General features: G+C 38.0%; 1 protein-coding gene across 2 annotated transcripts in view; it reads left to right on the top strand.

The window, feature by feature from the left end:
* LOC129856040 (annexin A5-like) overlaps window positions 1–15,096 on the top strand; it is a 128,508-nt gene that overhangs the window by 95,481 nt on the left and 17,931 nt on the right. The gene's annotated exons all lie outside the window — the stretch shown is intronic.

Genomic DNA, 15,096 nt, shown 5'->3' with positions numbered 1-15,096 from the left:
TTCATTACATTAGTAGACTGGGACTACACCACTTTATCAACAGGTTCATTACATTAGTAGACTGGGACTACACCCCTTTATCAACAGGTTCATTACATTAGTAGACTGGGACTACACCACTTTATCAACAGGTTCATTACATTAGTAGACTGGGACTACACCACTTTATACAATCAACAGGTTCATTACATGAGTAGACTGGGACTACACCACTTTATACTATCAACAGGTTCATTACATTAGTACACTGGGACTACACCACTTTATCAACAGGTTCATTACATTAGTAGACTGGGACTACACCACTTTATCAACAGGTTCATTACATTAGTAGACTGGGACTACACCACTTTATACTATCAACAGGTTCATTACATTAGAAGACTGGGACTACACCACTTTATCAACAGGTTCATTACATTAGTAGATTGGGACTACACCACTTTATACTATCAACAGGTTCATTACATTAGTAGACTGGGACTACACCACTTTATCAACAGGTTCATTACATTAGTAGACTGGGACTACACCACTTTATCAACAGGTTCATTACATTAGTAGACTGGGACTACACCACTTTATACTATCAACAGGTTCATTACATTAGTAGACTGGGACGACACCACTTTATCAACAGGTTCATTACATTAGTAGACTGGGACTACACCACTTTATCAACAGGTTCCTTACATTAGTAGACTGGGACTACACCACTTTATACAATCAACAGGTTCATTACATTAGTAGACTGGGACTACACCACTTTATACTATCAACAGGTTCATTACATTAGTACACTGGGACTACACCACTTTATCAACAGGTTCATTACATTAGTAGACTGGGACTACACCACTTTATCAACAGGTTCATTACATTAGTAGACTGGGACTACACCACTTTATCAACAGGTTCATTACATTAGTAGACTGGGACTACACCACTTTATACTATCAACAGGTTCATTACATTAGTAGACTGGGACTACACCACTTTATACTATCAACAGGTTCATTACATTAGTAGACTGGGACTACACCACTTTATCAACAGGTTCATTACATTAGTAGACTGGGACTACACCACTTTATACTATCAACAGGTTCATTACATTAGTAGACTGGGACTACACCACTTTATACTATCAACAGGTTCATTACATTAGTAGACTGGGACTACACCACTTTATCAACAGGTTCATTACATTAGTAGACTGGGACTACACCACTTTATCAACAGGTTCATTACATTAGTAGACTGGGACTACACCACTTTATCAACAGGTTCATTACATTAGTAGACTGGGACTACACCACTTTATACTATCAACAGGTTCATTACATTAGTAGACTGGGACTACACCACTTTATACTATCAACAGGTTCATTACATTAGTAGACTGGGACTACACCACTTTATCAACAGGTTCATTACATTAGTAGACTGGGACTACACCACTTTATACTATCAACAGGTTCATTACATTAGTAGACTGGGACTACACCACTTTATACTATCAACAGGTTCATTACATTAGTAGACTGGGACTACACCACTTTATCAACAGGTTCATTACATTAGTACACTGGGACTACACCACTCTATCAACAGGTTCATTACATTAGTAGACTGGGACTACATCACTCTATCAACAGGTTCATTACATTAGTAGTCTGGGACTACACCACTTTATCAACAGGTTCATTACATTAGTAGACTGGGACTACACCACTTTATCAACAGGTTCATTACATTAGTAGACTGGGACTACACCCCTTTATATACAGGTTCATTACATTAGTAGACTGGGACTACACCACTTCATACTATCAACAGGTTCATTACATTAGTAGACTGGGACTACACCACTTTATACTATCAACAGGTTCATTACATTAGTAGACTGGGACTACACCACTTTATACTATCAACAGGTTCATTACATTAGTAGACTGGGACTACACCACTTTATCAACAGGTTCATTACATTAGTAGACTGGGACTACACCACTTTATACTATCAACAGGTTCATTACATTAGTAGACTGGGACTACACCACTTTATACTATCAACAGGTTCATTACATTAGTAGACTGGGACTACACCACTTTATACTATCAACAGGTTCATTACATTAGTAGACTGGGACTACACCACTTTATACTATCAACAGGTTCATTACATTAGTAGACTGGGACTACACCACTTTATACTATCAACAGGTTCATTACATTAGTAGACTGGGACTACACCACTTTATACTATCAACAGGTTCATTACATTAGTAGACTGGGACTACACCACTTTATCAACAGGTTCAATACATTAGTAGACTGGGACTACACCACTTTATCAACAGGTTCATTACATTAGTAGACTGGGACTACACCACTTTATACTATCAACAGGTTCATTACATTAGTAGACTGGGACTACACCACTTTATACTATCAACAGGTTCATTACATTAGTAGACTGGGACTACACCACTTTATCAACAGGTTCAATACATTAGTAGACTGGGACTACACCACTTTATCAACAGGTTCATTACATTAGTAGACTGGGACTACACCACTTTATACTATCAACAGGTTCATTAGATTAGTAGACTGGGACTACACCACTTTATACTATCAACAGGTTCATTACATTAGTAGACTGGGACTACACCACTTTATACTATCAACAGGTTCATTACATTAGTAGACTGGGACTACACCACTTTATACTATCAACAGGTTCATTACATTAGTGGACTGGGACTACACCACTTTATCAACAGGTTCAATACATTAGTAGACTGGGACAACACCACTTTATACTATCAACAGGTTCATTACATTAGTAGACTGGGACTACACCACTTTATACTATCAACAGGTTCATTACATTAGTAGACTGGGACTACACCACTTTATCAACAGGTTCATTACATTAGTAGACTGGGACTACACCACTTTATACTATCAACAGGTTCATTACATTAGTAGACTGGGACTACACCACTTTATACTATCAACAGGTTCATTACATTAGTAGACTGGGACTACACCACTTTATACTATCAACAGGTTCATTACATTAGTAGACTGGGACTACACCACTTTATACTATCAACAGGTTCATTACATTAGTAGACTGGGACTACACCACTTTATACTATCAACAGGTTCATTACATTAGTAGACTGGGACTACACCACTTTATACTATCAACAGGTTCATTACATTAGTAGACTGGGACTACACCACTTTATACTATCAACAGGTTCATTACATTAGTAGACTGGGACTACACCACTTTATCAACAGGTTCATTACATTAGTAGACTGGGACTACACCACTTTATACAATCAACAGGTTCATTACATTAGTAGACTGGGACTACATCACTCTATCAACAGGTTCATTACATTAGTAGACTGGGACTACACCCCTTTATCAACAGGTTCATTACATTAGTAGACTGGGACTACACCACTTTATCAACAGGTTCATTACATTAGTAGACTGGGACTACACCACTTTATACAATCAACAGGTTCATTACATTAGTAGACTTGGACTACACCACTTTATACTATCAACAGGTTCATTACATTAGTACACTGGGACTACACCACTTTATCAACAGGTTCATTACATTAGTAGACTGGGACTACACCACTTTATCAACAGGTTCATTACATTAGTAGACTGGGACTACACCACTTTATCAACAGGTTCATTACATTAGTAGACTGGGACTACACCACTTTATACTATCAACAGGTTCATTACATTAGTAGACTGGGACTACACCACTTTATACTATCAACAGGTTCATTACATTAGTAGACTGGGACTACACCACTTTATACTATCAACAGGTTCATTACATTAGTAGACTGGGACTACACCACTTTATACTATCAACAGGTTCATTACATTAGTAGACTGGGACTACACCACTTTATCAACAGGTTCATTACATTAGTAGACTGGGACTACACCACTTTATACTATCAACAGGTTCATTACATTAGTAGACTGGGACTACACCACTTTATCAACAGGTTCATTACATTAGTAGACTGGGACTACACCACTTTATACTATCAACAGGTTCATTACATTAGTAGACTGGGACTACACCACTTCATCAACAGGTTCATTACATTAGTAGACTGGGACTACACCACTTTATCAACAGGTTCATTACATTAGTAGACTGGGACTACACCACTTTATACTATCAACAGGTTCATTACATTAGTAGACTGGGACTACACCACTTTATCAACAGGTTCATTACATTAGTAGACTGGGACTACACCACTTTATACTATCAACAGGTTCATTACATTAGTAGACTGGGACTACACCCCTTTATCAACAGGTTCATTACATTAGTAGACTGGGACTACACCACTTCATACTATCAACAGGTTCATTACATTAGTAGACTGGGACTACACCACTTTATACTATCAACAGGTTCATTACATTAGTAGACTGGGACTACACCACTTTATACTATCAACAGGTTCATTACATTAGTAGACTGGGACTACACCACTTTATCAACAGGTTCATTACATTAGTAGACTGGGACTACACCACTTTATACTATCAACAGGTTCATTACATTAGTAGACTGGGACTACACCACTTTATACTATCAACAGGTTCATTACATTAGTAGACTGGGACTACACCACTTTATCAACAGGTTCATTACATTAGTAGACTGGGACTACACCACTTTATACTATCAACAGGTTCATTACATTAGTAGACTGGGACTACACCACTTTATACTATCAACAGGTTCATTACATTAGTAGACTGGGACTACACCACTCTATCAACAGGTTCATTACATTAGTAGACTGGGACTACACCACTTTATACTATCAACAGGTTCATTACATTAGTAGACTGGGACTACACCACTTTATCAACAGGTTCATTACATTAGTAGACTGGGACTACACCACTTTATACTATCAACAGGTTCATTACATTAGTAGACTGGGACTACACCACTTTATCAACAGGTTCATTACATTAGTAGACTGGGACTACACCACTTTATACTATCAACAGGTTCATTACATTAGTAGACTGGGACTACACCACTTTATCAACAGGTTCATTACATTAGTAGACTGGGACTACACCACTTTATACTATCAACAGGTTCATTACATTAGTAGACTGGGACTACACCAATTTATCAACAGGTTCATTACATTAGTAGACTGGGACTACACCACTTTATACTATCAACAGGTTCATTACATTAGTAGACTGGGACTACACCACTTTATACTATCAACAGGTTCATTACATTAGTAGACTTGGACTACACCACTTTATCAACAGGTTCATTACATTAGTAGACTGGGACTACACCACTTTATACTATCAACAGGTTCATTACATTAGTAGACTGGGACTACACCACTTTATACTATCAACAGGTTCATTACATTAGTAGACTGGGACTACACCACTTTATCAACAGGTTCATTACATTAGTAGACTGGGACTACACCACTTTATACTATCAACAGGTTCATTACATTAGTAGACTGGGACTACACCACTTTATCAACAGGTTCATTACATTAGTAGACTGGGACTACACCACTTTATCAACAGGTTCATTACATTAGTAGACTGGGACTACACCACTTTCTACTATCAACAGGTTCATTACATTAGTAGACTGGGACTACACCACTCTATCAACAGGTTCATTACATTAGTAGACTGGGACTACACCACTTTACCAACAGGTTCATTACATTAGTAGACTGGGACTACACCACTTTATACTATCAACAGGTTCATTACATTAGTAGACTGGGACTACACCACTTCATCAACAGGTTCATTATATTAGTAGACTGGGACTACACCACTTCATCAACAGGTTCATTACATTAGTAGACTGGGACTACACCACTTTATACTATCAACAGGTTCATTACATTAGTAGACTGGGACTACACCACTTTATCAACAGGTTCATTACATTAGTAGACTGGGACTACACCACTTTATACTGTCAACAGGTTCATTACATTAGTAGACTGGGACTACACCACTTTATCAACAGGTTCATTACATTAGTAGACTGGGACTACACCACTTTATCTACAGGTTCATTACATTAGTAGACTGGGACTACACCACTTCATCAACAGGTTCATTACATTAGTAGACTGGGACTACACCACTTTATACTATCAACAGGTTCATTACATTAGTAGACTGGGACTACACCACTTTATCATCATGGTTCATTACATTAGTAGACTGGGACTACACCACTTTATACTGTCAACAGGTTCATTACATTAGTAGACTGGGACTACACCACTTTATACTATCAACAGGTTCATTACATTAGAAGACTGGGACTACACCACTTTATCAACAGGTTCATTACATTAGTAGACTGGGACTACACCACTTTATCAACAGGTTCATTACATTAGTAGACTGGGACTACACCACTTTATACTGTCAACAGGTTCATTACATTAGTAGACTGGGACTACACCACTTTATCAACAGGTTCATTACATTAGTAGACTGGGACTACACCACTTTATCAACAGGTTCATTACATTAGTAGACTGGGACTACACCACTTCATACTATCAACAGGTTCATTACATTAGTAGACTGGGACTACACCACTTTATACTATCAACAGGTTCATTACATTAGTAGACTGGGACTACACCACTTTATACTATCAACAGGTTCATTACATTAGTAGACTGGGACTACACCACTTTATCAACAGGTTCATTACATTAGTAGACTGGGACTACACCACTTTATACTATCAACAGGTTCATTACATTAGTAGACTGGGACTACACCACTTTATACTATCAACAGGTTCATTACATTAGTAGACTGGGACTACACCACTTTATCAACAGGTTCATTACATTAGTAGACTGGGACTACACCACTTTATACTATCAACAGGTTCATTACATTAGTAGACTGGGACTACACCACTTTATACTATCAACAGGTTCATTACATTAGTAGACTGGGACTACACCACTCTATCAACAGGTTCATTACATTAGTAGACTGGGACTACACCACTTTATACTATCAACAGGTTCATTACATTAGTAGACTGGGACTACACCACTTTATCAACAGGTTCATTACATTAGTAGACTGGGACTACACCACTTTATACTATCAACAGGTTCATTACATTAGTAGACTGGGACTACACCACTTTATCAACAGGTTCATTACATTAGTAGACTGGGACTACACCACTTTATACTATCAACAGGTTCATTACATTAGTAGACTGGGACTACACCACTTTATCAACAGGTTCATTACATTAGTAGACTGGGACTACACCACTTTATACTATCAACAGGTTCATTACATTAGTAGACTGGGACTACACCAATTTATCAACAGGTTCATTACATTAGTAGACTGGGACTACACCACTTTATACTATCAACAGGTTCATTACATTAGTAGACTGGGACTACACCACTTTATACTATCAACAGGTTCATTACATTAGTAGACTTGGACTACACCACTTTATCAACAGGTTCATTACATTAGTAGACTGGGACTACACCACTTTATACTATCAACAGGTTCATTACATTAGTAGACTGGGACTACACCACTTTATACTATCAACAGGTTCATTACATTAGTAGACTGGGACTACACCACTTTATCAACAGGTTCATTACATTAGTAGACTGGGACTACACCACTTTATACTATCAACAGGTTCATTACATTAGTAGACTGGGACTACACCACTTTATCAACAGGTTCATTACATTAGTAGACTGGGACTACACCACTTTATCAACAGGTTCATTACATTAGTAGACTGGGACTACACCACTTTCTACTATCAACAGGTTCATTACATTAGTAGACTGGGACTACACCACTCTATCAACAGGTTCATTACATTAGTAGACTGGGACTACACCACTTTACCAACAGGTTCATTACATTAGTAGACTGGGACTACACCACTTTATACTATCAACAGGTTCATTACATTAGTAGACTGGGACTACACCACTTCATCAACAGGTTCATTATATTAGTAGACTGGGACTACACCACTTCATCAACAGGTTCATTACATTAGTAGACTGGGACTACACCACTTTATACTATCAACAGGTTCATTACATTAGTAGACTGGGACTACACCACTTTATCAACAGGTTCATTACATTAGTAGACTGGGACTACACCACTTTATACTGTCAACAGGTTCATTACATTAGTAGACTGGGACTACACCACTTTATCAACAGGTTCATTACATTAGTAGACTGGGACTACACCACTTTATCTACAGGTTCATTACATTAGTAGACTGGGACTACACCACTTCATCAACAGGTTCATTACATTAGTAGACTGGGACTACACCACTTTATACTATCAACAGGTTCATTACATTAGTAGACTGGGACTACACCACTTTATCATCATGGTTCATTACATTAGTAGACTGGGACTACACCACTTTATACTGTCAACAGGTTCATTACATTAGTAGACTGGGACTACACCACTTTATACTATCAACAGGTTCATTACATTAGAAGACTGGGACTACACCACTTTATCAACAGGTTCATTACATTAGTAGACTGGGACTACACCACTTTATCAACAGGTTCATTACATTAGTAGACTGGGACTACACCACTTTATACTGTCAACAGGTTCATTACATTAGTAGACTGGGACTACACCACTTTATCAACAGGTTCATTACATTAGTAGACTGGGACTACACCACTTTATCAACAGGTTCATTACATTAGTAGACTGGGACTACACCACTTTATACTATCAACAGGTTAATTACATTAGTAGACTGGGACTACACCACTTTATCATCATGGTTCATTACATTAGTAGACTGGGACTACACCACTTTATACTGTCAACAGGTTCATTACATTAGTAGACTGGGACTACACCACTTTATACTATCAACAGGTTCATTACATTAGAAGACTGGGACTACACCACTTTATCAACAGGTTCATTACATTAGTAGACTGGGACTACACCACTTTATCAACAGGTTCATTACATTAGTAGACTGGGACTACACCACTTTATACTGTCAACAGGTTCATTACATTAGTAGACTGGGACTACACCACTTTATCAACAGGTTCATTACATTAGTAGACTGGGACTACACCACTTTATCAACAGGTTCATTACATTAGTAGACTGGGACTACACCACTTTATACTATCAACAGGTTAATTACATTAGTAGACTGGGACTACACCACTCTATCAACAGGTTCATTACATTAGTAGACTGGGACTACACCACTTTATACTATCAACAGGTTCATTACATTAGTAGACTGGGACTACACCACTTTATACTATCAACAGGTTCATTACATTAGTAGACTGGGACTACACCACTGTATACTATCAACAGGTTCATTACATTAGTAGACTGGGACTACACCACTTTATCAACAGGTTCATTACATTAGTAGACTGGGACTACACCACTTTATACTATCAACAGGTTCATTACATTAGTAGACTGGGACTACACCACTTTATACTATCAACAGGTTCATTACATTAGTAGACTGGGACTACACCACTTTATACTATCAACAGGTTCATTACATTAGTAGACTGGGACTACACCACTTTATACTATCAACAGGTTCATTACATTAGTAGACTGGGACTACACCACTTTATACTATCAACAGGTTCATTACATTAGTAGACTGGGACTACACCACTCTATCAACAGGTTCATTACATTAGTAGACTGGGACTACACCACTTTATACTATCAACAGGTTCATTACATTAGTAGACTGGGACTACACCACTTTATACTATCAACAGGTTCATTACATTAGTAGACTGGGACTACACCACTTCATCAACAGGTTCATTACATTAGTAGACTGGGACTACACCACTTTATCAACAGGTTCATTACATTAGTAGACTGGGACTACACCACTTTATACTATCAACAGGTTCATTACATTAGTAGACTGGGACTACACCACTTTATACTATCAACAGGTTCATTACATTAGTAGACTGGGACTACACCACTTTATCAACAGGTTCATTACATTAGTAGACTGGGACTACCCCACTTTATACTATCAACAGGTTCATTACATTAGTAGACTGGGACTACACCACTTTATCAACAGGTTCATTACATTAGTAGACTGGGACTACACCACTTTATCAACAGGTTCATTACATTAGTAGACTGGGACTACACCACTTTATCAACAGGTTCATTACATTAGTAGACTGGGACTACACCACTTTATACTATCAACAGGTTCATTACATTAGTAGACTGGGACTACACCACTTTATCAACAGGTTCATTACATTAGTAGACTGGGACTACACCACTTTATACTATCAACAGGTTCATTACATTAGTAGACTGGGACTACACCACTCTATCAACAGGTTCATTACATTAGTAGACTGGGACTACACCACTTTATACTATCAACAGGTTCATTACATTAGTAGACTGGGACTACACCACTTTATACTATCAACAGGTTCATTACATTAGTAGACTGGGACTACACCACTCTATCAACAGGTTCATTACATTAGTAGACTGGGACTACACCACTTTATACTATCAACAGGTTCATTACATTAGTAGACTGGGACTACACCACTTTATACCATCAACAGGTTCATTACATTAGTAGACTGGGACTACACCACTTTATCAACAGGTTCATTACATTAGTAGATTGGGACTACACCACTTTATCAACAGGTTCATTACATTAGTAGACTGGGACTACACCACTTTATCAACAGGTTCATTATATTAGTAGACTGGGACTACACCACTTTATCAACAGGTTCATTACATTAGTAGACTGGGACTACACCACTTTATACTGTCAACAGGTTCATTACATTAGTAGACTGGGACTACACCACTTTCTACTATCAACAGGTTCATTACATTAGTAGACTGGGACTACACCACTTTATACTATCAACAGGTTCATTACATTAGTAGACTGGGACTACACCACTTTACCAACAGGTTCATTACATTAGTAGACTGGGACTACACCACTTTATACTATCAACAGGTTCATTACATTAGTAGACTGGGACTACACCACTTCATCAACAGGTTCATTATATTAGTAGACTGGGACTACACCACTTCATCAACAGGTTCATTACATTAGTAGACTGGGACTACACCACTTTATACTATCAACAGGTTCACTACATTAGTAGACTGGGACTACACCACTTTATACTGTCAACAGGTTCATTACATTAGTAGACTGGGACTACACCACTTTATCAACAGGTTCATTACATTAGTAGACTGGGACTACACCACTTTATCAACAGGTTCATTACATTAGTAGACTGGGACTACACCACTTCATCAACAGGTTCATTACATTAGTAGACTGGGACTACACCACTTTATACTATCAACAGGTTCATTACATTAGTAGACTGGGACTACACCACTTTATCAACAGGTTCATTACATTAGTAGACTGGGACTACACCACTTTATACTGTCAACAGGTTCATTACATTAGTAGACTGGGACTACACCACTTTATCAACAGGTTCATTACATTAGTAGACTGGGACTACACCACTTTATACTGTCAACAGGTTCATTACATTAGTAGACTGGGACTACACCACTTTCTACTATCAACAGGTTCATTACATTAGTAGACTGGGACTACACCACTTTATACTATCAACAGGTTCATTACATTAGTAGACTGGGACTACACCACTTTACCAACAGGTTCATTACATTAGTAGACTGGGACTACACCACTTTATACTATCAACAGGTTCATTACATTAGTAGACTGGGACTACACCACTTCATCAACAGGTTCATTATATTAGTAGACTGGGACTACACCACTTCATCAACAGGTTCATTACATTAGTAGACTGGGACTACACCACTTTATACTATCAACAGGTTCATTACATTAGTAGACTGGGACTACACCACTTTATCAACAGGTTCATTACATTAGTAGACTGGGACTACACCACTTTATACTGTCAACAGGTTCATTACATTAGTAGACTGGGACTACGCCACTTTATCAACAGGTTCATTACATTAGTAGACTGGGACTACACCACTTTATCAACAGGTTCATTACATTAGTAGACTGGGACTACACCACTTCATCAACAGGTTCATTACATTAGTAGACTGGGACTACACCACTTTATACTATCAACAGGTTCATTACATTAGTAGACTGGGACTACACCACTTTATCATCATGGTTCATTACATTAGTAGACTGGGACTACACCACTTTATACTGTCAACAGGTTCATTACATTAGTAGACTGGGACTACACCACTTTATCAACAGGTTCATTACATTAGTAGACTGGGACTACACCACTTTATACTGTCAACAGGTTCATTACATTAGTAGACTGGGACTACACCACTTTATCAACAGGTTCATTACATTAGTAGACTGGGACTACACCACTTTATCAACAGGTTCATTACATTAGTAGACTGGGACTACACCACTTTATACTATCAACAGGTTCATTACATTAGTAGACTGAGACTACACCACTCTATCAACAGGTTCATTACATTAGTAGACTGGGACTACACCACTTTATACTATCAACAGGTTCATTACATTAGTAGACTGGGACTACACCACTTTATACTATCAACAGGTTCATTACATTAGTAGACTGGGACTACACCACTTTATACTATCAACAGGTTCATTACATTAGTAGACTGGGACTACACCACTTTATCAACAGGTTCATTACATTAGTAGACTGGGACTACACCACTTTATACTATCAACAGGTTCATTACATTAGTAGACTGGGACTACACCACTTTATACTATCAACAGGTTCATTACATTAGTAGACTGGGACTACACCACTTTATACTATCAACAGGTTCATTACATTAGTAGACTGGGACTACACCACTTTATACTATCAACAGGTTCATTACATTAGTAGACTGGGACTACACCACTTTATACTATCAACAGGTTCATTACATTAGTAGACTGGGACTACACCACTTTATACTATCAACAGGTTCATTACATTAGTAGACTGGGACTACACCACTTTATACTATCAACAGGTTCATTACATTAGTAGACTGGGACTACACCACTCTATCAACAGGTTCATTACATTAGTAGACTGGGACTACACCACTTTATACTATCAACAGGTTCATTACATTAGTAGACTGGGACTACACCACTTTATACTATCAACAGGTTCATTACATTAGTAGACTGGGACTACACCACTTCATCAACAGGTTCATTACATTAGTAGACTGGGACTACACCACTTTATCAACAGGTTCATTACATTAGTAGACTGGGACTACACCACTTTATACTATCAACAGGTTCATTACATTAGTAGACTGGGACTACACCACTTTATACTATCAACAGGTTCATTACATTAGTAGACTGGGACTACACCACTTTATCAACAGGTTCATTACATTAGTAGACTGGGACTACCCCACTTTATACTATCAACAGGTTCATTACATTAGTAGACTGGGACTACACCACTTTATCAACAGGTTCATTACATTAGTAGACTGGGACTACACCACTTTATCAACAGGTTCATTACATTAGTAGACTGGGACTACACCACTTTATCAACAGGTTCATTACATTAGTAGACTGGGACTACACCACTTTATACTATCAACAGGTTCATTACATTAGTAGACTGGGACTACACCACTTTATCAACAGGTTCATTACATTAGTAGACTGGGACTACACCACTTTATACTATCAACAGGTTCATTACATTAGTAGACTGGGACTACACCACTCTATCAACAGGTTCATTACATTAGTAGACTGGGACTACACCACTTTATACTATCAACAGGTTCATTACATTAGTAGACTGGGACTACACCACTTTATACTATCAACAGGTTCATTACATTAGTAGACTGGGACTACACCACTCTATCAACAGGTTCATTACATTAGTAGACTGGGACTACACCACTTTATACTATCAACAGGTTCATTACATTAGTAGACTGGGACTACACCACTTTATACTATCAACAGGTTCATTACATTAGTAGACTGGGACTACACCACTTTATACTATCAACAGGTTCATTACATTAGTAGACTGGGACTACACCACTTTATCAACAGGTTCATTACATTAGTAGACTGGGACTACACCACTTTATACTATCAACAGGTTCATTACATTAGTAGACTGGGACTACACCACTTTATACTATCAACAGGTTCATTACATTAGTAGACTGGGACTACACCACTTCATCAACAGGTTCATGACATTAGTAGACTGGGACTACACCACTTTATCAACAGGTTCATTACATTAGTAGACTGGGACTACACCACTTTATACTATCAACAGGTTCATTACATTAGTAGACTGGGACTACACCACTTTATACTATCAACAGGTTCATTACATTAGTAGACTGGGACTACACCACTTTATCAACAGGTTCATTACATTAGTAGACTGGGACTACCCCACTTTATACTATCAACAGGTTCATTACATTAGTAGACTGGGACTACACCACTTTATCAACAGGTTCATTACATTAGTAGACTGGGACTACACCACTTTATCAACAGGTTCATTACATTAGTAGACTGGGACTACACCACTTTATCAACAGGTTCATTACATTAGTAGACTGGGACTACACCACTTTATACTATCAACAGGTTCATTACATTAGTAGACTGGGACTACACCACTTTATCAACAGGTTCATTACATTAGTAGACTGGGACTACACCACTTTATACTATCAACAGGTTCATTACATTAGTAGACTGGGACTACACCACTCTATCAACAGGTTCATTACATTAGTAGACTGGGACTACACCACTTTATACTATCAACAGGTTCATTACATTAGTAGACTGGGACTACACC

The sequence above is a fragment of the Salvelinus fontinalis genome, chromosome 5 (genome assembly GCF_029448725.1).
Source record: "Salvelinus fontinalis isolate EN_2023a chromosome 5, ASM2944872v1, whole genome shotgun sequence".
Lineage (NCBI taxonomy): Eukaryota > Metazoa > Chordata > Actinopteri > Salmoniformes > Salmonidae > Salvelinus > Salvelinus fontinalis.
Note: the sequence above shows the minus strand (reverse complement) of the source record. Positions and strands in the feature narration are given on the sequence as shown.